This window comes from Acinonyx jubatus, chromosome A3, assembly GCF_027475565.1.
Source record: "Acinonyx jubatus isolate Ajub_Pintada_27869175 chromosome A3, VMU_Ajub_asm_v1.0, whole genome shotgun sequence".
Classification (NCBI taxonomy): Eukaryota; Metazoa; Chordata; class Mammalia; order Carnivora; family Felidae; genus Acinonyx; species Acinonyx jubatus.
Genome location: NC_069388.1, coordinates 89,630,114 through 89,654,065, shown reverse-complemented (window position 1 = coordinate 89,654,065; position 23,952 = coordinate 89,630,114). Strand labels below are relative to the sequence as shown.

At 37.4% G+C, this 23,952-nt stretch overlaps 1 long non-coding RNA gene across 1 annotated transcript in view; it reads right to left on the bottom strand.

The window, feature by feature from the left end:
* LOC113603154 (uncharacterized) overlaps positions 1-12,983 on the bottom strand; it is a 92,045-nt gene extending 79,062 nt beyond the window's left edge. Inside the window, exon 1 of the long non-coding RNA XR_003424694.2 lies at positions 12,653-12,983. This is a non-coding gene — a long non-coding RNA (uncharacterized LOC113603154). The remainder of the gene's footprint in view (positions 1-12,652) is intronic.
* Positions 12,984-23,952: the final 10,969 nt, after the last annotated feature.

Here is a 23,952-nt window from a genome sequence, read left to right as displayed (position 1 = left end):
CCCTAATACATCAATCATGTTGGAATAAATTCCCAAGTTTTTAAAAAAGTTTATTTATTTTGAGAGAGAGAGTGTGTGTGTGCATAAGCAGGGGAGGGGCAGAGGGAGAAGATCCCAAGCAGGCTCTGCACCATCAGCACAGAACTTGGTGCAGGGCTTGAACTCACAAACTGTGAGATAGATCATGACCTGAGCTGAAATCAAGAGTCGGATGCTTAAACAACTGAGCCACTCAGGCACCTCAGACCCTATTTCTTTTTTTAATGATTTTTTTTTAATTTACAGAGGATCTGAAGTAGGCTCTGTGCTGACAGAAATGAGCCTGATGCAGGGCTTAAACTCAAACCGTGAGATCATGACCTGAGCCAAAGTTGGTTGTTTAACCGACTGAACCACCCAGGCGTCCCTTATTTCTACCATTTTACTTGGCGTTTTTTATGATGTATTTTTTTCCTCTCTCCCTGTCATTTGTTGAATTTATTTAATTCCTTTCTTTCCCTTTTCCTTTTTTTCCTTTACTGTTTTGGAAATCATTTTGTTTATATCATTTTTGTTGCCATCCTTAAACTCTATGTTATTTTTTTTTTTAATTTTTGAGTGTAGTTGACACATGTTACATTAGTTTCAGATTTACAACACAGTGATTCAACTTCTCTATACATTATGCCATGCCCACAAGTATAGGTACCATCTATCACCATACAACACTATTACAATATCATTGACTATATACCCTATGTTGTGATTTCTATCCCCATGACTTATTCATTCCATAATCAGAAGTCTGTATCTTCCACTCCCCTTCACCAATTTTGCCCATCCTCCACCTCCCTGCCTTCTGGCAACCATCAGTTTTTTCTCTGTATTTATAGGTCTGATGCTGCTCTTTTGTTTGGTTGGTTTGGTTTTTATATTCCCACATATGAGTGAAAACATAAGGTATTTGTCTTCCTTAGTCTGACTTATTTCACATAGCATAATATCCTCTAGGTCCATCCATGTTGTCACAAATAGCAAGATCTCATTTTTTATGGCTGAGTAATATTCCATTGTGTGTGTTGGTCTATCAGTGGATACCGAGGTTGCTTCCATGCCATCCTTAAATTGTAAAGTGCATACTCTACTCCAGAATTATACCTATCACCCCCCTGCATAAGTACCTTAGAGCATTTCCACAAAGAAAACTTCTCCCATATTCCATGTTATTGTTGAAAACATAATTTCACCTTATTTTTGAATAAAACTTTTTAAAAATATTTTTTAGTCAGTTATCAGATTGCATTTTACAAATATCTTTGTTCAATGATTATTCTTCTCACCATTTTTTTCCTGATTTCAATATACTTCTTACTGAAGTGAATCCTTCAGCAATTGCTTGAGGATGTGCCTGTGGGCAATAAATTTCTTTATGAAAATATTCTTATTTAGCCCTTATTCTTGAGTGATCATTTAATCTTACATAGAGTTCTGGGTTTTCTTTCCTCCCTCAGCACTGGGAAGATGGTTTTTCTTTGTCCCTGGCATCTGCTGTTGATGAGAAATCTGCTGTCAGTCTGAATGTCATTTCTTTATAAATAATCTGTGCTTTCTCTTTGGTAGCTTTTAAGGTTTTCTCAATATCCATGATGGCTGAAATTTTATTACAAGTTGTCTAAGTATAGATTTCTTTGATTTATCCTGCTGAGGATTTGGCATATCATTTTTCTCTAAAGACCCACACCAGTTTTTAATATTGAAAAATTGTTCACCAATATTCCTTTAGAAATTCTCTCTCCCTTATCCTCTTTAGGCCCTCCTTGAATGCTGTTTAGATGTATATTAAAGCTACTCATTAGGTTCTAAATATCTTTTCTTTTTCATATTTTCCATCTCTTTATCCCTCTGTGCTACATTCTGAGTCATTTCTTCAGATATTTCAGTTGGCTAATTCTCTAGCTATCTAGTCTTATGTTTAACCTATTTATTCAGATTTTTTTTATTTCAATAAATGTTTTTTATTCTAAATATTTATTTTGTCTACTTGTTCTTTATTCATAATGTCCCACACTAGTCTTATATATTTTATTCCTTCCCTCATTCCTGTAAATTTTTAAACAAATTTAAAGTCTCTTCCAGAATGCTTTATTATCTGTGAATTCTGTCATTTTTTGTGCTTTCTGACTCTCATGTTAGGGATTGTCTACCCTCACGCTGTTGCCTCATGTGCTTTGTTTTTTCAGCAGGAATGTTTCCCACAGGACATCCATCACAAGGAAATCTATGCAGCGTTAGATTGAGGTTCTGATTTCTCTGAAATTACTCTTTTCCCAGAATGACTCAGAACAGGTGGTCTGCTTCATGCTCATTCAGAGATATGGCAACCCCTTCCTGAGGTCCAACTTCGTACAGAGGGTCCTGTTTCAGTTTAGATCCTTGACTTTAGACCTTACATAAAAAGTTAGCGTCCACAAGATTCCCTATTCCTCTCTTGGATCTTTGTTTACAATGTAGCTCAGCACAATGGTTTAGGATTTTCTCTTCATTTCTGATCCCTAAAAATTTACTTTTATATTTTAAATATTGACTATATGTTTAAAGTAAACTAATTCCAAATTATCTGGCATAGATAGATAGATGATAGTTAACAGACAGAGGACAGAGGTTTTCCTGTGTCTGCTTTGTTTTCCATATTGACCAGAAGTCTTTCCAAATACTATTTATCTGTACCTGACTCCCAAGTCTCTATTTGCAACCCAGCTCTGATGATTGAGCTCTAGAACCATATCCCACCATCTAAAAATCTCCAATGGATATAGCATAATCACCTAAACCCATCATGTCCAAAATTACTTTTTTATATTACCCAGATCCCAACTCTGCAACTCTTCTCTATATTTCCCTATCTTAATAAATGGTGCCATTGTTGGCCGAGATGACCATCTAAAACCCTGAAAGTCACCTTTGACTTCTCTTTCTACCTATCCCTCTCACTGCAGGGTTAATTCCATCGAGGATGACCAATCATCCTACTTTTCCCAGGATTGAGGAGTTCTAGCGTTTTGAACTCTCACTGCTAAAACCAGGAAGGTCTCAGGCAAGTCAGAACCTTAATTTCACTCCTAAGTATTTCTCAAAATCCTCTACTTCCCTTCATTCACACTGCTTTAATTCAGACAACCACAGACACAAGGACTCCTTTGATGGCTTTTCCTCTAGTCTCGCTACCTTAATCTTACTTTTCCCCACACATTCTCCTTATTATCGATAAAGTGTTCTTTCAAGGAAAAAAAATGTGGCTAGTCTCAAATTAAGTCATTCACTAGCTTCCATTGTTTCAAGGATAATTTCTAACTTTTTAACATAACCCACTACAAATCCCTCGGGAATGTGGCTTCTGCCTGCCTCTCTAGTCCCATTTCCTGATCTCCTTCCCTTTCCCATACACGTGTTCCAGTCATATTGAATGACACATAATTCATCAAATATGCCACTGGATTGGGTGCTTCTGAGCCTTCCAAAGGAAAAGGAGGCTTTCCAGGAAAGTATCTGAACTGCTTTCCTTGGTCCCTTTACCTGGTGACCACCTAATTTTCATCCAAATTTACCTCCAAAATCACCTGATCCCCCTTCCTGACCACAGTCAGAGTAAAATGTCACCTTTGAACACATAATAAATTCTTGGTGCTTGAAGCTATCAAAGTGTTTATCTCATCATGTTGTGTTTGTTTATGTACTTATTTCTCTATCAGACAATGGGATTGTTGAAAGAAGAGGGTATGATTTCTTCTCTGTAACTCTATGGCTTAGGATTTACCATTCTATGTTCCATGAATAAACAAGGTACTGGGAATTTGAGGGTTTGAGAAATAGTCCTGGCTCTACTCTTAATTTCTCTGGCCTCAGTTTCCTGCCTTCACTTTGCCTGGCTGCTCTTTCTCATCCTTTGGTTCCAGCTCATCTGTCATTGGCTCTAGGAAACCTTCCATGATCCCTCAATGCAAGGGTAGGGGCTGCCCCAATGGAATTTCATCACACCCAATCTTACCCCTGTCTGTCCATTGTAAATGCCATCAGTGTAGGATTCACTCTGTCTTGTTCATCTCTGTAGCTCCAGCATCTAGCGTAGGGGATCATCAATAAATAACTGTTGGCCTAATAAACTATCACATGGAAGAAGTTGATTTCTAAGATAACCTCAGGCTCTAACCTGTCAAGCAGAGATAAAGCTCTGCATGTCTATAGTGACCAAGAGGCATTCGTGATGGTTGCTGCCTTTGGAAACCACTCTGAATGTCACAGTGTCAGCCATTGCTGAGGCAAATGCACATTCCATGAGATTTTGGCCAAAAGTAGGGATATCATGAAGCAGAAACTTGGATAAAGAGAAACGGGGTTGTCTAACAATGAAGATAAAAAGAGAAGGGACCCTAATGTTCCTGAGTATGGGAAGTGATGCATACTCACTAAAAGACCTGTCTGCAGCCCAAGCAGGCCATGTGGTTTTCTAACACCTAAGTGCTGGAAGGTTTTCTATCTCCTAAATCTGTGGAAAGCCAAGGCTATACCAGTTTCACTTTATCCACTCCACCTAACTCTGCCACAAGTAATAGGCAAGCCTACAGGTTAGCCCTCATGGGAGAGCAAGTGCTTTGTGTACTCAGCCCTTGCTCCTGCTACTGCTGATCTGCAGAACCATAACCATCTCATTCCACTGGCATCACCACCACCAGCCTGAACCAAACCTCCCTGGATGTCTAGACTTCAGTCTCTTTACTCACTTCTCACTTTGCAAAAAAACCCCATAGCTTGTGCCTCTCTAGTCTACTTTCCCTCTGACAGCACACTCTTCAATAATGGCAAATAGAATTTATTTTATAATCACTGGAAGCACTATCTTGTTTTTTTCTATTCCTGTATCAATTTTATTATTCCCCAGAGAGTCACTTTCTATGTCCTCCAATTACCACCAGAGCTTCTTACCCTTTATCCTCCAGAATACAGCTCTATGCTAGAGTAATTTTATGTCTAAAGAGAATATGGATTATTAAGCCTTGTCAAATAGTTTTCTGAATTTTTCACCAAGAATCACTCTCAAGCCAAAACTCAAACTTTCAAATGGCATGATAAGATTAATACATTTCTTTGGGGAGGATTACTTGGATCCTAAAGATGTTTCTATTTCTTCTTCCTATTATTGTCATGGTCTTTGAATTTCCTCCACTTATGAAGAAGCATCTTAATGCAGAAAAAATTTTTAAAGTAAAATGTAGGTCTGATGTCAACAGGGCTGAATTTAGAACTCTTGGGGGTATGTAAATGATTGAAAAGAAGGCATAATTGAGGAAGAATGGAAATTACTTCTGTGAAGGCTCATGAGTGTGTCCTGAGAGAAGATCAGCTGCAAACAAAATGGGGTGAAGTATTTCACTGAAACACTGTAGGACACTGAGGTGCAAAGAAAGTCATTCAAAGGGGGCATGCACAGCACCCCAACTTCTGATTAGACTAGTTCTCAATGAGGCATGTTGGGGTTAGAGATCTTAGAGGGTGGCTGCTCACTAGTGGGCAGCCGAGATGGGGGGACAATGGCAGGTCTCATGAAAGAGAGCTGGAGCAGGAGTTAAGAAATAGCAAGCACTATGTGATAGCTGACAGGATTCTTTTTCCCACTCCCCTTCACCCATTTTGCCCAATCCCCCACCTCCCTCCCCTCTGGTAACCATCAGTTTGTTCTCTGTATTTATGGTTCTGTTTCTGCTTTTTGTTTGTTTAACCATTTTTTTAAGATTCCATTAGGAGTGGAATCATATGGTATTTGTCCTCCTCGGTCTGATTTCTTTCACTTAGCATAACATCCCATAGATCCATCTGTGTTGTCTCAGATGGCATGACCTGATCCTTTTTTATAGCTATGTAATATTCCAATGTGTGCGTGTGTTTGTGTGTGTGCATGTGTAAACCACACTTTTATTATCCATTCATCTGTTGATGGACTTAGGTTGCTTCCATGTCTTGGCTATTGTAAATAATGCTGCTGCAACAAACATAGGGCTGCAAATATCTTTTTGAGCTAGTGTTTCTGTATTCTCTGGGTAAATACCCAATAGTGGAAAGATTGGATGATATGCTATTTCTATTTTTAATTTTTTGAGGAACCTCCATATTATTTTCCACACTGGCTATACCAGTTCACATGAGAGTTCCTTTTTCTCCACATCTTAACTAACCCTTATTGCTTCTGGCCTTCTTGATTTTAGCCATTCTGACAGGCATGAGATGATAGCTCATTGTGGTTTTGGTTTGCATTTCCTTGATGATTAGTGATTATAAGCATCTTTTCATATACCTGTTAGCCATCTGTATTTCTTCTTCAGAAAAATGTCCATTTTTTAATCAGATTATTTGATATTGAGTTGTACAATTTCTTGATATATTTTGGATATTAACCCTTTATTAGATACATAATTTACATATATATTTGTCCACTTAATAGGTTGTCTTTTTGTTTTCTCTTGATGTACAAAAGCTTTTTATTTTGATGTAGTTCCAATAGTTTATTTTTGCTTTTGCTGTCATTGCATTTGGAGACATATCTAGAAAAATATTACTATGGCAGATGTGAGAGAAATGACTGCCTGTGTTCTTTTCTAGAATTTTTTGGTTTCAGGTCTCACATTTATGTCTTTATTCCATTTTGAGTTTATTTTTGTGTATGGTGTTGGAAACTAGTCCAGTTTTATTCTTTTACATGTAGCTGTCCAGCTTTCCCAGCACCATTTATTGAAAAGACTATCTTTTCCATATTGTATATTCTTTTCTCCTTTGTCATAAATTAATTTACCATATAAGTATGGGTTTATTTCTGAGGTGTCTATTCTGTTCTATTGATCTATGTGTCCATTTTTGTGCCAGTACCATACTGTTTTGATTACTACAGCTTTGTAGTATATCTTGAGATCTAGAATTATTATACCTCCAGCTTTGTTCTTCTTTCTCAGGATTGCTTTGGCATTTGGGGTCATTTATGGCTCCATATAATTTTTGGATTATTTGTTCTAGCTTTGTGAAAAATGCCATTGGTATTTTGATAGGGATTGCATTGAATTTGTAGATTGCCTTGGGTGATATGGACCTTTTAATGATATTTTTTCTTCCAATCCATGAGCATGGACTATTTTGCCATTTGTTTATGTCATCTCCAGTTTCTTTCATCAGTGTTTTTTAGTTTTCATATATAGGTCTTTCACCCCTTTAGTTAAGTTTATTCCTAGATATATTTTTTTATTATTTAAGATTTTTGAAAAAAAAGTTTATTTATTTTGTGAGAGACAGGGAGAGAGAGAGAATCCCAAGCAGACTCCACACTCAGCATAGAGCCAGATGTGGGGCTTGATCTCATGACCGTGAGATCATGACCTGAGCTGATATGAAGAGTTGGATGCTTCAACTGACTTGGCCACCCAGGTATCCTGGTATTTTAATATTTTTGATGCAATTTTAAATGGGTTTGTTTTCTTAATTTCTCTTTCTGTACTTCATTATTAGAAATGTAATGGATGGAATTCTGTTTATTGATTTTGTATCCTATGACCTTACTGAATTCACTTATTAGTTCTCGTAGTTTTTTGTGGAGTCTTTAGCATTTTCTTTATATAATATAATGTGATCTGAAAATAGTGAAAGTTTTACTTCTTGTTTACCAATTTGGATGGTTTTATTTCTTTTTGTTGTTTGATCGCTGTGACTATGACTTCCAGGACTATGTTGAATAAAAGTGGTGAAAGTGCACATCCTTGTCTTGTTCCTGACCTTAGGAGAAAAGCTCTCAGTTTTTCATGATTGAGGATGATGTTAGCTGTGAGTTTTTCACATATGGCCTTGATTATGTTGAGGTATGTTCCTTCTACTTCCATTTTGTTGAGTGTTTTTATCATAAATGGATGTTGAATTTATTTTTCTGCATCCATTTTTCTGCATCCATTGAGAAGATCATATGATTTTTATCCTTCATTTGGTTGATGTGGTGTATGACATGGATTGATTTGTGAATATTGAACCATCTTTGCAATCTGGGAATAAATCCCACTTGATTGCAGTGAATGATCTTTTTAAAGTGTTGTTGGATTCAGTTTGTTAATATTTTATTAAAAATTTTTGCATCTATTGGCCTGTATGTTTCTTTTTTCTTTTTCTTTTCTTCTTCCTTTTTTTTTTTTTTTTTTTTTTTTTTTGTGGTGTGTTTGTCTGGCTTTGGTATCAGGGTAATGCTGGCCTCATAGAATGTATTTGGAAGCTTTCCTTCCAGGTTTTGAAATAGTTTGAGAAGAATAGGTATAAATTCTTCTTTAAATATGTTGCAGAATTCACTTGTGAATCCATCTGGTCCTGGATTTTTTTTTTTTTTTGGTAGTTTTTAAATAGCCAATTCTATTTTGTTAGTTGTAATCAGTCTATTAAGATTTTCTATTTCTTCCTGGTTCAGTTTTGGAAGACTGCATGTTTCTAGAAATTTATCCATTTCTTCTTGGTTGTCCAGTTTGTTGGCATGTAATCTTTCATAGTATTCTCTTACAATTCTTTGTATTTCTGTGGTGTCAATTGTTACTTCTCTCTCATTTCTGCTTTTATTTATTTGGTTCCTTTTATTTATTTGGGTCCAGACTCTTGATGAGTCTAGTTAAAGGTTTGTCAATTTTGTTTATCTTTTCAAAGAACTAGCTCTTGGTTTCATTAATTTTTGTTTTATTTAATTTATTTTTATTATTTTTGTCTCTACATCATTTATTTCTGCTCTGATCTTTATTATTTCCTTTCTTCTATTCATTATGGGCTTTGTTCTTTTTTTCTAGTTCCTTTAGGTGTCATTTTAGATTGCTTGAGTTTTTTATTATTTCCTGAGGTAAGCCTGTTTGCTATACATTTCCCTTTTAGGACTGCTTCACTGTGTCTCTGAGTTTCTGGACCATTGTGTTTTCATTTCATTTGTCTCCATGCATTTTTTTTTATTGCTTCTTTGATCCATTGGTTGTTTAGTATCATGTTGTTTAGTCTCCACATGTTTGTGTTTTTTCCAGTTTTTTTCTTGTGATTTATTTCTAGCTTCATACTGTTGTGGTTGGAAAAGATACATGGTATGATTTCAATCTTCTTAAATTTATTGAGGCTTGGTTAACAGCCTAATATGTGATATATATGGAGAATGTCCCATGTGCACTTGAAAATAACGTTTATTCTGTTATTTTTGGATGGAGTTTTCTGTATATATTCATTATGTCCGTCTGATCCAATATGTCATTCAAAAACATTGTTTTCTCATTGATTTTGTTTGGATGATCTATCCATTGATGTAAGTGGGGTGTTAAAGTCCCCTACTATTATTCTGTTACTGCCAATTTCTCTATGTTTATTAATATTTTCTGTACCTATATACTCCACTTTTAGGTGCAAAGATATTTACAATTGTTATAGCCTCCTGTTGGAATGATCCCTTTGTCATTATTCAATTCTTTGTCTCTTATCTTTGTTTTCAGGTCAATTTTGTCTGAGATAGTATTGCTACTCCATCTTTGTTTTGGGTTTGGGTTTTGTTTGTTTGTTTGTTGTTTTGGCTTTCATTTGCACAGTGAATTTTTTTTTAACTTTCAGTCTGTATGCATCTTTAGGTCTGAGGTGAGTCTCTTCAGGCAGCATAAACATGGGTCTTGTTTTTTTATCATTCCTCCACTCTATGTCTTTTGATTGGAACATTTAGGCCAATTACATTTAAAGTAATTATTGATAGGTATGTACTTATTAGCATTTTTAAAATTTGTTTTCTGGTTTTGTAGTTCTTTGTTACTTTCTTCTTCTTATGCCAATTACATTTAAAGTAATTATTGATAGGTATGTACTTATTAGCATTTTTAAAATTTGTTTTCTGGTTTTGTAGTTCTTCTTTGTTACTTTCTTCTTCTCTTCCTCTCTTTCTTTGTGATTAATGAGTATCTATAGTGTTTTGTTAGGCTTCCTTTCTCTTTATTTTTTGTGTATCTATCATAGGTTTTGGGTTTGTGGTTACCATAAAGTTCATATATAACATCCTAAGTAAATAGCAGTTCATATTAATTTGATGGTCATTTAATTTCACAAACATTCTTTAAAAAAACAGAAAAAGATCTTTTTCCCCTTTTTTTCTCTTTGTATTCCCTTCTCTATATTTGTGTATATGTTGTTATAATTTACATCTTTGTATTCATTTTTTTCTTTTTTTTAATTTATTTTTTAAACATTTATTTACTTTTTGAGAGACAAAGAGAGACAGGACATGAGCAGGGGAGGGGCAGAAGAGAGGGAGTCACGGATTCTGAAGCATTCTCCAGGCTCTGAGCTGTCAGCACAGAGCCTGATGCTGCGCTTGTACTCACTAACCCACGAGATCATGACCTGAGCTGAAGTCAGATGCTTAATCAACTGAGCCACCCAGGCACCTCTCATATTTTTCTTATGTCTAATTATGTCCATTTCATTTCCACTTAAATAAGTCCCTTTAACATTTCTTGTAAGGCTGGTTTAGTGGTGAATAAACTCTCTTACCCTTTGTTTGTCTGGGAAATTCTCTCCTTTAAATCTTGCCAGGTAGAATACTCTTGGCTGTAGGTTTTTTTTTACCTTTCAGCACTTTGAATATATCATGCCACTCCCTTATGGCTTGCCAAGTTTCTGCTGAAAAATCAGTGGATAGCCTTAAAGGTTTTCTATTGAAGGTAATTTTTTGTTTCTCTCTTGCTGCTTTTGAAAATCTCTCTTTATCTTCAACCTCTGACATTTTAATTCTTATGTGCCATAGTGTCGACTTCCTTGGGTTCATTTTGTTTGGAACTCTGTGCTTCTTGGATATGTATATCTACTTCCCTTGCTAGATTAGGGAAGTTTGCAGTTATTATTTCTTCAAATAATTTTTCTACTACATTCTCTCTCTTCTTTTTCTGAGACCCCTATAGTGCAAATGTTTGTTTGCTTGATGTTGTCCAAGAGATCTCTTAATCTACCCTCTTTTTTAAAAATTATTTTCTCTCTTTGCTGTTCAGCTTGGGTGCTTCCCAACCCTGTCTTCCAGATTGCTGATACAGCCTTCTGCATCCTCTAATCTAGTGGTGGTTCCCTCTAGTGTTTTTTGTTTTGTTTTGTTTTTAATTTCAGTTATTGAATTTTCAACTCTGATTGGTTCTTTTTAATATTTTTCTATCTCTTTATTAAAAGTCTCACTGAGTTCTTCTACTCTTCTCTAGCCCAGTGAGTATCTTTACAATCATTACTTTAAATTACTTATCAGGTATATTGCTTAACTCTGTTTCATTTAGTTCTTTTTGAGGCTTCTTTTTTTCTTGTTCTTTCTTTGGGAGCATCTTCCTCTGTCTCCCCATTTTGCTTGACTTTCCGTGTTTGTTTCTGTGGATTAGGCGAAATGCCTACTTCTTCTATAGTTGAAGGCATGGTTTTGTATATGGTGTCCCCCATGCAGACTGTGTGTGCTTGGTGACTTTTGCTGGCTGGGTGTAGCTGTGGCTGAATATGCTAATTACTATTGTAAACGGTGGTGTTTTATAGAAAGAATAAAGAAATAATAATAATAATAGAAAATGTAAAAATTTAAAAGGGGGGGAAGGAAAAGGAAATAAAAAGACAAAAGAAGACAAAATTTTAAAAGTAAAAACAAAAACCAAAAAGCCCACAAAACTGTGGCTTGCTTTCTGTGCCCCAGCACCACAGGGCGATGGGCCTGGTATGGGCTTGTGGCCCTTGAGCATACTGAGGTCCCAAGTTCACCATGCACTGCACCCTGCTCTGGTCTAGAATTTTAAGGTGGAGGAGGGGAGCAAGGTCCTACAGTGCCTTGGCCCTTTTAAACTGTGCGTTTTTTTCTCTGTGCCCCAACACGAATGGGACTCGCAAGGGCTTCAGGACCCTGGGCTTGCTGAGGTCACAAGCTCCCTGTGACCATGGGACCCACCAGTTACGGCATCACGGCCCACTAATGATGGCACTGAACAGGCCTCTTAAGGCATCCAGACCCTGCTCCAGTCTGGGCTCAAAGCGGGGGAGGGGAGAGCGTTCCCACAGTTAACTTGGCTCTTTTAAGCTTTTTTTTTTTTTTCTTCTGTGTGCCCGCAGACCCTGAGCCTGCTGAGGTGGCAAGCCTTCTGTGACCATCTGTCCCACCAGTTACGGTGTCAGGACACACTACTAATGGTGTTGGAAACCGCCCCTTATGGCGGCCAGACCCCACTCCAGTCTGGACTTTTGAGGTGGGGAGCGGCTAGGGAGCGCTCCCACAGTTCCTTGGCCCCTTTTAGTCTGTGGCTTTTTTTCTGGCGTGGGCCTGCCGACCCTCCGCTCACTGAGGTCGTGAGCTCCCCGTCACGAGAGCTCCTGGTCAGGACTGGAACTGCCCGTTATGGTGACCCTGCTCTGGCCCAGGCTTTTAAGGTAGAATTGGGAACATAACCGCACCGTCCTCCCGCCCCTCTGACCAGGTCAGCTTTCTCCTCCACCGCTCGGCAGAGTTCTAGTGTTGTTTCTCTTGTAGACCGTGGCTTCTTTTCTGTGTCCCAGGCCAGAGAATCTGTTCCGGGTTCCTCAATACTATCCCTCCCCACTGTGGCTCGCAGGGTCTGGTGGGTTTTCCCTTTCTTACCTTGTCTCCGCCTTGTCCTTCTTCCTGTCTTTGGCTATTCAGTAGCTGTTCCATCAGCCTTCAGATCTCTTCGGGAGGAACTATCCTATTTATACGTGTAAATTCCGTCTGCTCTGTGGAGGAGGTGAGCTCAGAGCCTTCCGAAGTCGCCATCTTGAACTGGAATCTGACAGGATTTGTTAATAAGCGCCTGGGTGGCTCAGTCGGTTTAGCGCCTGTCTTGGGCTCAGGTCGTGATCTCCCGGTTCGTTGAGTTGGAGCCCCCTGTGAGCCTCTGTGCTCACAGCTCAGAGCCTGGAGCCTGCTTTGGATTCTGCGTCTCCCTCTCTCTCTCTCTGCCCCTCCCGTGCTCATGCTCTGTCTCTCTCTCTCTCAAAAATAAATAAATGTTAAAAAAAAAAAAGACTTCCTGGAAATTTCTAGAAATAACTGGAGGAGAGTTTGCAGGGGCCAAAATGGTTCTTTTAATAATGGATGGGGCCAAGAACCATTGTAATCAGATTTTTTGTAGTTAACACAACCCCACATTTAAGTATGGCTTCTGTAAACGAAGATTATATTTTGGAGGATTTAAGTCCAAGGTTATAGATGAATTCTGAAATAATGTCCATCAGCATAATAAAGTAATCATTTTCCAGAAAATAGAGTCAGGAGGGCATCTGCATCATGACTGCTCAACCACTGACAGAGTCATGCCTCAAAATATGTGCTAATTCCCAAGGTTAGGCCAGTCTTACCCAAGAAAGAGAATAGTTGTTGAAGTTGGTTAATTTCCTGGGGACAAACATTGTTTATGAATTAGGCCGAACACTTCATGGCTATATATGGCCAACATAGAATGGGAAAATCACAAATTTGCATGAATTGCTTTAGGTAGGAGAAGTGTCAAATGAAGAGAGGTCCTAGAAGCTATGGGTAAGCCAGCATCAACTGAAACCAAATTTGTTACTTTTTTTTTTTTTTAAGTGGAGAAAGAGAGACTCATGATAGCAATTAAGTTTGGATTGATCCAAATCCCCTGTCCTGCTTCATTTCTCTGTGCAGAATCCCTTGGGATAAGCCTCTGTGACAGGCAAGAGGGAAAGCAGTAAAAATTCAGGGAAGAAGCAAATGGTACACCAAATATGCATGTTTGGGGACTCTGTGATGCCTAATTCATGCAGAAAGAGATTTTAAAATTGTATCTACAATATGCTACTGAAATGGTGCCCTACTGGCAGGTTCCTGACACAGGGAAGAAAAGAAAAATTGTAGAAAGTCAGTGTTTTCTGCACTAGAGGTCATATATAACCTCAAAATTACTAGAGCCTTTGTTGTGACTATCTAAAAAAAAATTCATGGACATTTAACACTGCATCAAAATGCAGGCAAAACCACCTACCATTTGGAACTATGTCAAAAGTGCTAATCACAAAAAAAAAAAAAAAAAAAAAAAAAAAACAGTGAACAAAGGCCAGTAATTGGAGACTGGCCAAAGCAGGCCTATTTGGAACCTGTGACAACAGAGACTAAACAGTGACTTGGTATTGTGGACACTCAGATTGTATTAATGTCTCAAGGCCTCTTTAGATCCTCACTGTCACTTGTAATTAGAAAAAGCAAATGAACAGAAGGAAAAGCCTAAAGATACAGAAGTTCTGCTACAGGCTTTAGTGGTAGAAGTTAAAGTGAATATGGCCCAGCAATTTGAGGTCATGTCGGGATTGTTAATCTTTTTAGGGAATAAGAGTGACCAGGCCCGTATTAGGATTAGCCACCCCCCCTCCCCCACCACACACAAACTAACACCATTCTACTGGAGCAGAGCGGAAGATGGGCACATTTTATCTGATCCAGTGGTCAGAACAAAACACCCTCTGATTGAAAAAAAAATGGGGAGCATTTCAGAAAAGTATCATAAGTAGATTTCTCTTAAAAACTTTTTTACATTGTAGGGAAAATATATATATAATGCTTTAAACATAAATGAATGGTATATTGAATAATTATGAGTGAAGATTCACATAACCGCCACCCAAGACAAGAAATACATTGCCAGCACTCAGAAGTCTCCTATATGTTTCTTTTTATATCCCCTAAAAATAACTATTCTCTAGCATTTTTTGGTAATCACTTCTTTTTTAGTTTCTTTATAGTGTTACCACTTAAGTATGCATCCTTAAAATTATAATTTACTTTTGTTTGTTTTTGAAATGTATATGGATGGAGTTTATCATGTATAGCTTTTTGTATCTTGCTTTCTTTCCATTCAGTGTTATGTTCATAAGATTCATTCATGTTTTTGTGTGTGCCTTCATTCATTCTATTCATTCCATTCATTCACTGTGTATCATTCCATTGTACACCCACGGCACAATTTGTCTATATATTCTACTGTTGTACATTTATGTAGTTATAGTATAGGACAAATATGAACAATGCTAGCAAATGTGAACAATGTTACTATTAACATTCTTGTATGTGTACAAGAATGGTACTCATCTGCTTGTCTTTCTCTGGTATATCCCAAGGGGTAGAATTACTAGGTTACATGGTTAGTATATGTATTACTCAGAGCTTTCCACAGAAATAGAACCAATAGGATGTTTATACACTTATATAAATTAATATATATAGGTATACTATCTATTATCTAGCTACCTAGCTATCTGTTGAAAGATTTTAAAGCACTGGCTCACATGATCATGGAGACTGGCAAGTCCAAAATCTGCAGGATGTACCAGCAGGCTAGAGACCTAGGAAATGGCTGATGTTGCAATTCAAGTCCAAAAGCCATCAGCTGTAGAATTCCCTCTTGCTTGGAGGATATCTGTTTTTTATTCTACTCAGGCCTTCAACTGATTAGATGACCCCTACCCACATTATGGAGGTCAATCTGCTTTACTCAGAGTCCACTGATTTAAATGTAAATCTCATCTAAAAACACGCTCCCTCACAGAAACCGCCTGGACTGCCGCAACAATGTCTTAACTGGATCCCTGTCTCACGTCTTACACACTCCAATCTTTTCTGGACTCCGTGGAGCCAGAATGATTTGCTAATAAGTATCTATGAAATTATCACTCCCCTGCTTATAACACTTTGACATAAGATAAAGTCCTTCCTCCTTACTATGGTTTACAAGCTTTGCATGATAGCAGCCCCTAGCTGGTTTTCCTTTACTCCCGTCCACCTCCTTCATCCCACATTGCCCTCACAAAGATTCAACCACAGAACACTTCTGTCACTTCCAAAATGATTCACTTTCTTTCTAGCCTCCAGGCTTTCACACAGGTAATCCCCTCTGCCCAGAATACTCCTCACATCTGTTCATCTGACTTGACTCCTAATCCTTCAAGTTCTCAGCTAAGCAGAGACAATACTCTGTACTCATCAAGTCCAATTTCATATTCCCTCTTCTGGGACACACACAGAAGTACACTCTCAGCCCTAGCGATTAATGTTAGGTGGAGCCATATTACCAGCTTTAACCAATGAAATATGATCAGAAGTGATATGTGTCATATGCATTGTGAGGCAGTTGAAAGCTTCTGCCTGGTTCTCATGTCTCTTGGCTTCTCCTATCCTGGAAAACTGAGAGCCTCATATTGAGAAGGCAGAGATGTAAGATTGAAGAAGTGGGATCTCTGAGTGGTCATAAGGAGGAGAGTCATCCAAGCTCACTGCAGGCTTTGTGAGCAAAAAACCAGGAAGCATTTTGTTAACTCACTAGGTTTCGAGAATGTCTGTTGCCATAGCATGGTCTAGTATCCTCTGGCTAATAGAGAAAATGGTATTAGTAATTGGGTACTACACAGAAAAACCTAATATATGTCACATTGGCTTAGCAGATGGGTGGCAGAGGTAAGAAAACTGACACTCAAGGCTAGGAAATGTTAATTTATGTTATAAAGAGGAAAAATACTTAGTCAATTTTTTTGTGTGATTAATGGGGTTTTGGTTCTCATATGAGGAAACGATTGACTTAATTTTTTCAATTTTTTAATGTTTATTTATTTTTGAGAGAGTGAAAGAGACAGAGCACAAGCAGGGAGAGAGGGAGAGAGAGAGAGGGAGAGCACAGAATCGAGGCTCAGAACTGTCAGCACAGAGCCCGACACGAGGCTCGAATTCACAGATCATGAACTGAGCCAAAGTCGGACGCTTAACCAACTGAGCCACCCAAGCACCTCTCTCATGGAAAACATTGAAAGGAAGAAACTTAGTAATATGTGTTGAATATTATTTGGCTATGTTTGGCAAGGAATTACAAGAGGAGGTGAAATCAGAAAGGGATTAAGCAGAAATGAAAGGGAATAAATAGCACAAAAATTCATGGCCTGCAAGAACTAGAAAAGCCAATTTCTTTTATACCCAAACAGGAATAGATGGTGTTAAGAAAGTCTTGGAGTGGCAAAGGCCCATTACAATTCAGTCTTGTCAGAGATCAGATTAACTGTGAAGCCTTTCCATAGAAATTCAAGAGTCTCCATTAAGAGAGTTTAGGGGATAATAAAGCAAAGAAAAAGAGCAGATATGTCTTATCAAGTACTGCAGGTATAGGTACAGATATAAAGAACTGATCAGAATCAAATAGATATGTTTTGGAAAAGGCTTAACTGTTTAAGAAATCAGTAATCAAGGGGTGCCTGAATGGCTCAGTCTGTTAAGCATCTGACTCTTGGCTTCAGCTCAGGTCATAGTTCCACGGTGTGTGGGATTAAGCCCCACGTCAGGCTCTGCACTGACAGTGTGGAGCCTGCTTAGGATTCTCTCTCTCCCTCTCTCTCTGCCCCTCCCCAACTCAAAATAAATAAAGAAACTTAAAAAAATCAACAGTTGAGAAAAAAGAAAGAAATTGTGGTTGTTCAAGACTTAAAAAGACACTTGAATGCCATCTCACAAGAGTAACAACTGTGCAGTACTCAAGGAGGATGTAGTCCTCGGTGCACAATTTAGATGTGGCCATAAAGGAAGATGGAAAAGGGAGGAAGCTCCAGGAAGGCAGTAACTAGGAGCCACAGGCCATAGGGAACTCGGAAGTAGGACCAGGGCCTCATCAAGGAATCCTCCTTACCCCCAGGTCAGAGTTTCTCAGACTTGGCAATATTGACCTTTGGGCCTGGTAGGTTTTTGTTGTGGGTTATGCATTTTAGGATATTAACAGCATCCATGACCTCTGCCCACTAAATGCCAGTAGTGTCTCTTCCCCAGTTGTGACAACCAAAAATGTCTCCAAACATTGCCAAATGTTCTCTGTTGCAAAATTGCTCCTGGTTGGAACCACCATCCTAGGTTGGAGGAACTCCATAAGGTCCGCAAAGCAGGATTTTTTAGACTTGCCATTGAGTAGTGATGACTGCGTGTTTCTTATTTTCTCCTTTCCAAATGAGAATGTTATGATTATGGTTTCTCCTATCCAATTTTATAATTGCACATAGGGTATAGGGTGAAAACACAGATATTTGTCTATTTTTAGTTCATATGTCTCCAGACCAATGGAATCCACATTCATACCTGATTTATCCAGAGATCCTCTATCCAGTTTGATGCTCTAACTGGATGGGATACTGAATTAACTCCCTTCAGGAGTGTATTCTGTGTGTGAGAGGAAGAATGAAATGAATATATGGTGACCAGAAGGATCAACTGTGCCAGAGACAATACTATGCATTCAAAAATTCTATTTTACATTTCTTCTTTTTAGGTACATGGTAACTACCTTGCAGCTTGGTGCTCTAACTGGGTGGGATAATGAATTAACTTCCTTGGGCAGTGTATTCTGTGTGTGGAAGGAAAAATGAAATGAATATATGATGACCAGAAGGATCAATTGTGGCAGAGACAATGTTATGCAGTCAAAAATTCTATTTTACATTTCTTCTTTCTGGGCACATGGTAACTACCTTGCAGCTTGGTACAACCGTGTGACTAGTTTTGACCTAGGAAATACTTCTTGCAAAAGCAAGAAATAAAATTTTATTTTATTTGGGACATAGAGACTGTTTGTTAGTATAGCATGACCTAGCTAGCTCAGATGTCACTCCCCTTGTGACGCTGCTCTGACTCCCCAGCCCTGGGGCAGGTCCCCTTTTTATATGCTCCATGCTTTTTCGAACATGGTGCTTATCATGCTATATTGTCTTTGCTATTTATTTGCCCCTCTGTTGAGGACAGGGATCATACTTACTTTATTTACCATATGTATCATGGAGTCTGGCCCTCAGATATTTGTGGAGCAAACCAAAGATGATTATTAATCACAGATGAGGTTGAAATTCATTGAACAGATTATAGAGCCAGCTGTTATATATTTTCATAGTCCATGGAATTGGTAGGAGAGAAAAAGCCTTAGCTGGAGCAAACACTAATACCTTTAAAGGCGGTGGAAGATGGGATATTTCATTATGTTCTCCATTAATCACAGTAGTCTTCATACTAGAACATGGAGACAAGCAGGAAATAAAATAACTCCCAAATCACTTTCATCCCAAGTACTGTTCTAGAAAATTCCATGAACAGACTTCAGACAGATTTAACTTTGATGAGCTTTCAGTTTCTGAGATGTGAAGGAGAGATGGAAACAAAGTGCTTAGAGCAGTAGCAAGACAATTTTCTCCACAAGAATGTGGTATGGGGTGTGTTCAAGTCAACCTGCACACCATAAAACTAAATGACTCAAGCATTCAAGGGAAGATCTATTGACAATTAATGATCCGAGGAATCATATTAAGAACTGATGTTTAACTGGATCATTACCAAAACCGACAGACCATGGGCCTTCCCATTGTGGTTGTGAGAAAGAAGAAACAGTTGGATGTATGTAGAATACCATGCTTTTAATTATATGATTAATATTGATGATTACAGAGCACCCTGTGGTACAAGATGTACTGGGTTATTTGATAAGAAGCAAGCAGTCCACTGTGTTACTATTTCAGAGTAGATACGCCAGATGCACATGGGTCTTGAAGACAAGGAAAAAAATAGCCTGCATTTTCCTGGAAAGCTTTTATCCATTTAAGAAGGTGTCTGAAGAATTCCAGAGCCCCTCTCAATTTGAATGCTTAATGAAGAAGGTGGTAGATGAAAAAACTACTTGATGGCACACAGAAAGACATTAGACAGGCAAAAGTCCTAAATCACCTGGTTGAAATTTCTTTGAAATTATCCTTGACCAATGCCAGTTTTATCTAGACTTTATGAAATATATTAAGTATAATAGTAGTCCAGGTAAGAGTGGGAACTGTCTCAGAAAAGATTTCTGCTATTACCTTCTGTCCATGTCTTAACTACTGTTGATAGTTAAGGCCCCTGTAAAGTTCTAAACTAAAGGGCTCTGTGGAAGTTTAACTCAAGGGATATTTGTGAGGCAATATTTCAATATTACAAAGTTCTTTTTAAATCTGAGACAGGCATCAGGTCCAAGCAGGATCAATACTTAGGAAATTAGGTCAGAAATGTTTTCCCCTTTTTGGAGGCTAGTAGGAAGAGGAATATGAGGGCTTTTTATGCTTTGCTTAGCTCAGGCTCCAGTGGAGGCATTAGCTGATCCTCACAAGCCTTCCTTTTTAATTTTTTTTTAAACTACTGCCAGTAACACTGTATTAGGAAGATGAAAGGAATAAAATGCCCATGGTTCCGCAGGCACGCGTCTGTCAGCATGATTTGACACCATGTCTATAGGATAGAATTTTGGCTCTAAAGTGGGGGATCAATTCTCTTCATAGATATTCACTGACAAAATACCCCTTACCTATGTGCTTACTAGTGCCAGCTTGTCACCTCAGACAAGCAGATAGAAGCCAAAAGTCATCAGGGTGGGAACAGATAAGGACCCTAAAACTATGCGCTTCTCTGGGCTCCTCTCCCATGAGACAGGGGCACTGGCAAAAAATCAGAGCAGCTACTTAGCTGCTGTGCACTATTAAGGCTAATAACAATGGTGGCAGGACAGAGTATATAGGTACTTTCTGTATATGCTGATCATTTTTTTAAATAAAAGACCGAAAATGTCTCTAAAATATAAAGTCAATTAACTTTAAAAAGTTGAAACACGGCCATACTTGTTAAATAGGCACTGCCCATTGCCCAGTAGCTGCCTCCCTCTCCCACCAATCACCTTGACCCCTCTCCCTCAAAGCTTTTGGCTTTTCTTAAGCAGTGGTTAAGAGGCTGATGAACTGAGCAGAGGTGTTAGTAGTTTCATGGTGTTGACAAGACAAAAAATGGGGGGTTGGGCAAAATGGGTGAAGGGGAGTGGGAGATACAGGCTTCAATTATGAAATGTTTAAGTCACATAAAGAATATAATCAATGATATTGATATAGAGATATATGGGTACAGATGGTAGCTATACTTGTGGTAAACACAGCATAATGTATAAAATTGTCGAATCACTGTGTTGTACACCTGAAACTTATATAACATTGCATGTCAAGTATACTAAAAAAATTTAAAAAATAAAGGAATGCCCACACAAATGGACTTCAGTGCCCACAAAGAAGGAAGGACCCTTGTAAATGTCCAAGGATTCAACATGGACTCCCAAAAAACATTACTCAAGGAGTGATGATGAACGGAGAATAGACCAGACCTCACAAAGACCAAACTGTCACTTTCAATCAGCTCAAGCCCTGATTGGATTAAAGTCATTCTAACCACACGCCAGGAGCAGAAATAACTCCTGTCTGGGGGAATATAACATTATCCAATGCCTAAAATTAGCTCTATAATTTTGCAGACACCTTTTATGTCATACAATGAAAATAATTAAGCATGCAAAAAATACAAAAATTGACCAAAAATCAAGAGAAAAATAGCATAAACAAACCCCCAGGATATCAAAATATTATAATTATCAAACATGGACATTAAAGATATTATACTAATGTGTTTAAGATATTAAATAACAAGATGAAAATTTTCAGTGGAGAACTGGAAACCATGAAAGAAATAAATGAAGATTCTGCAACTAAAATATAAAATATATTCTGCAAATACTAACCAAAATAAAGGCACAGCAATACCAATATCAGACAATGTAGATTCAAAGGAAGGAAATGTTAATGGAGATGAAGAGGTGTATTTCATAATGACAAAGGGGTGAAGTTAACAGAAATATACACATATTTATCTTAAATTTGTCTGCACCTAATAATATAGCCATGTCAAAATATATGAAGCAAAACCTGACAGAATTAAAACTGTATTTATTCCTTTCAGTGACTGTATTCATAGAAATTCCAGAGGATTCCAAAATTAAACCTAAGAATTAATGAATGAATTTATCAGAGTTATAAATATAAAATAAAAACACAAAGATCAATCGTATATCTATATACAGCAGCATTTAGAAAGTAAAATTTGAAAAATTTCCACTTATAACAGCATCAGAGTGATCAAACATCTAGCAGTATAGCCAATGAAAGATGTGGAAAACCTCCCTACTGGAAATTATGAAACTTAATTGAGAAACATTAAGAAGATCTAATTAATTAGAGATACACTACATTCTTGGCTTGGAATGTTCAATATCGTAAAGATGTAAATCCTTTCCAAATTAATCTAGATATCCAAAACAATCCCAATTTAAATTGCAGCAGAGTTGGTTTTTTTGGTAAAAACTGATAAATTCCAAAATTTGTGTGCAAATGCAAATGGGCTATAAGAATGGCCAGGACAACTTTGAAGAAAAAAAAAATTGAGAACTTATACTGCTGGATTACAAGACAGCTTATTATAGATCTATAGTGGTGCTGGGGCAAGGATATTCAAAAGGCCAATTGAACAAAATAGAGAATCCAAAAACAGATTTCCACATACAGAATTACTTGATTTATGGCAGAGGCACCATTGAAAACAGTGAGAAGGAACATTCTTTTAGGTAAACTGTTCTAGGACAATTCAATATCAATGAAGATGAAAATGAATCTTAACCCTCTACTTCATACCATTCATATTAATCAATTCCAAGTAGCTTATAGATCTAGATGTAAAAGTTGAAGCAATCAAGTTAATGGAAGATAACATGAGAACATCTTCATGATCTTGGGGTAAGCAAAGATTTCTTAAAGCACGAAAAGCATTGACTAAAAAGAGGGGGAAAGGTGATAAATTGAGATACATTAATTTTAGGAATTTCTGGCCATCATAAAGGCAAACTACAGAATACAAAAAGATTTGCAATACATATAACTGACAAAGGACCTATTTCACATAAGAGTTCTTACAAACCAGTAAGAGAGAGAGAAACTAATTTTTAAAAAAAATGAACAACCAGAATGGACACTTTCCAAAAATTGTATGAAAAGGTTCTCCACCACATTCTTTCATTCATGAATAAAACACAAACTAAAACCACAGTGGGGTACCCATGATGCATAACCCAGTTGTCAGAATGGCAGAGATTAAGAAGACTGACAATACCATTTATCTGCAAGGATGTGGAGCAGCTGGAAAACTCATGTGTGTTGCTGTGGGAGTGTAGCTGTCACAAGCAACTATGTGTTTGTTAGTATCTACTAAAGCTGAGCATATGCAAACCTGTGACCCAGTAATTGTATTCCCAGGCATACTGCCAACAAAAATGCATGAACATGTGCTTAAAAAATAGTGACGTTGTTCTTATTGCCAGAAACAAAAACTAATCAAGTGTCCATCAACAGTAAATGAATAAACTAGTATTTTCAAACAATGGAATGTCATATGGCAATAAAAACGAACTCCTGTTACAAACAACATTAATGAATCTCACAATTGTAATGTGGATGAAAGAAGCTAGGCATAATTCCATTAATTTAAAATTCAAAAACATGCAAATTGAATCCACAGTTTTAGAAGCTATGGTAGTGGTTACCTTTGGAGAGGGTATAAGGGGGTCTCTGTCATGCTGGTAATAGAATATTTTTCCCTTAGGTTGTGTATCACAGATATGTTTACTTTCTGTGATTTATTGAGTTCTGCACTTATGATGTGTGTCCTTTTCTGAATAGATACATACTTCAATGAAATTGTATTTAAAAGATAAATAATGGTACACATTTTCATTTCAAGTATTAGATGGTCTTTAACTTTTCTCCTAAAATATTCTCCAGTAATAGAACAGAAATACTTAAACAGTTAGAACAACTTAACAGATCTGAAAATATTCTCCAGTAATAGAAAATAGTGATTTTCTTTAAGAAATGAGAGGTATACAAAGCCCTGTGAAAATTTTGTGTCTGTAAAATCATAGAAGTCTGTAAAAGGTGCCAAGGAGTATGTGTCATTTTTACATTTATTTTAAAGTAAAAAATATACATATACACTGAAGCTAAACT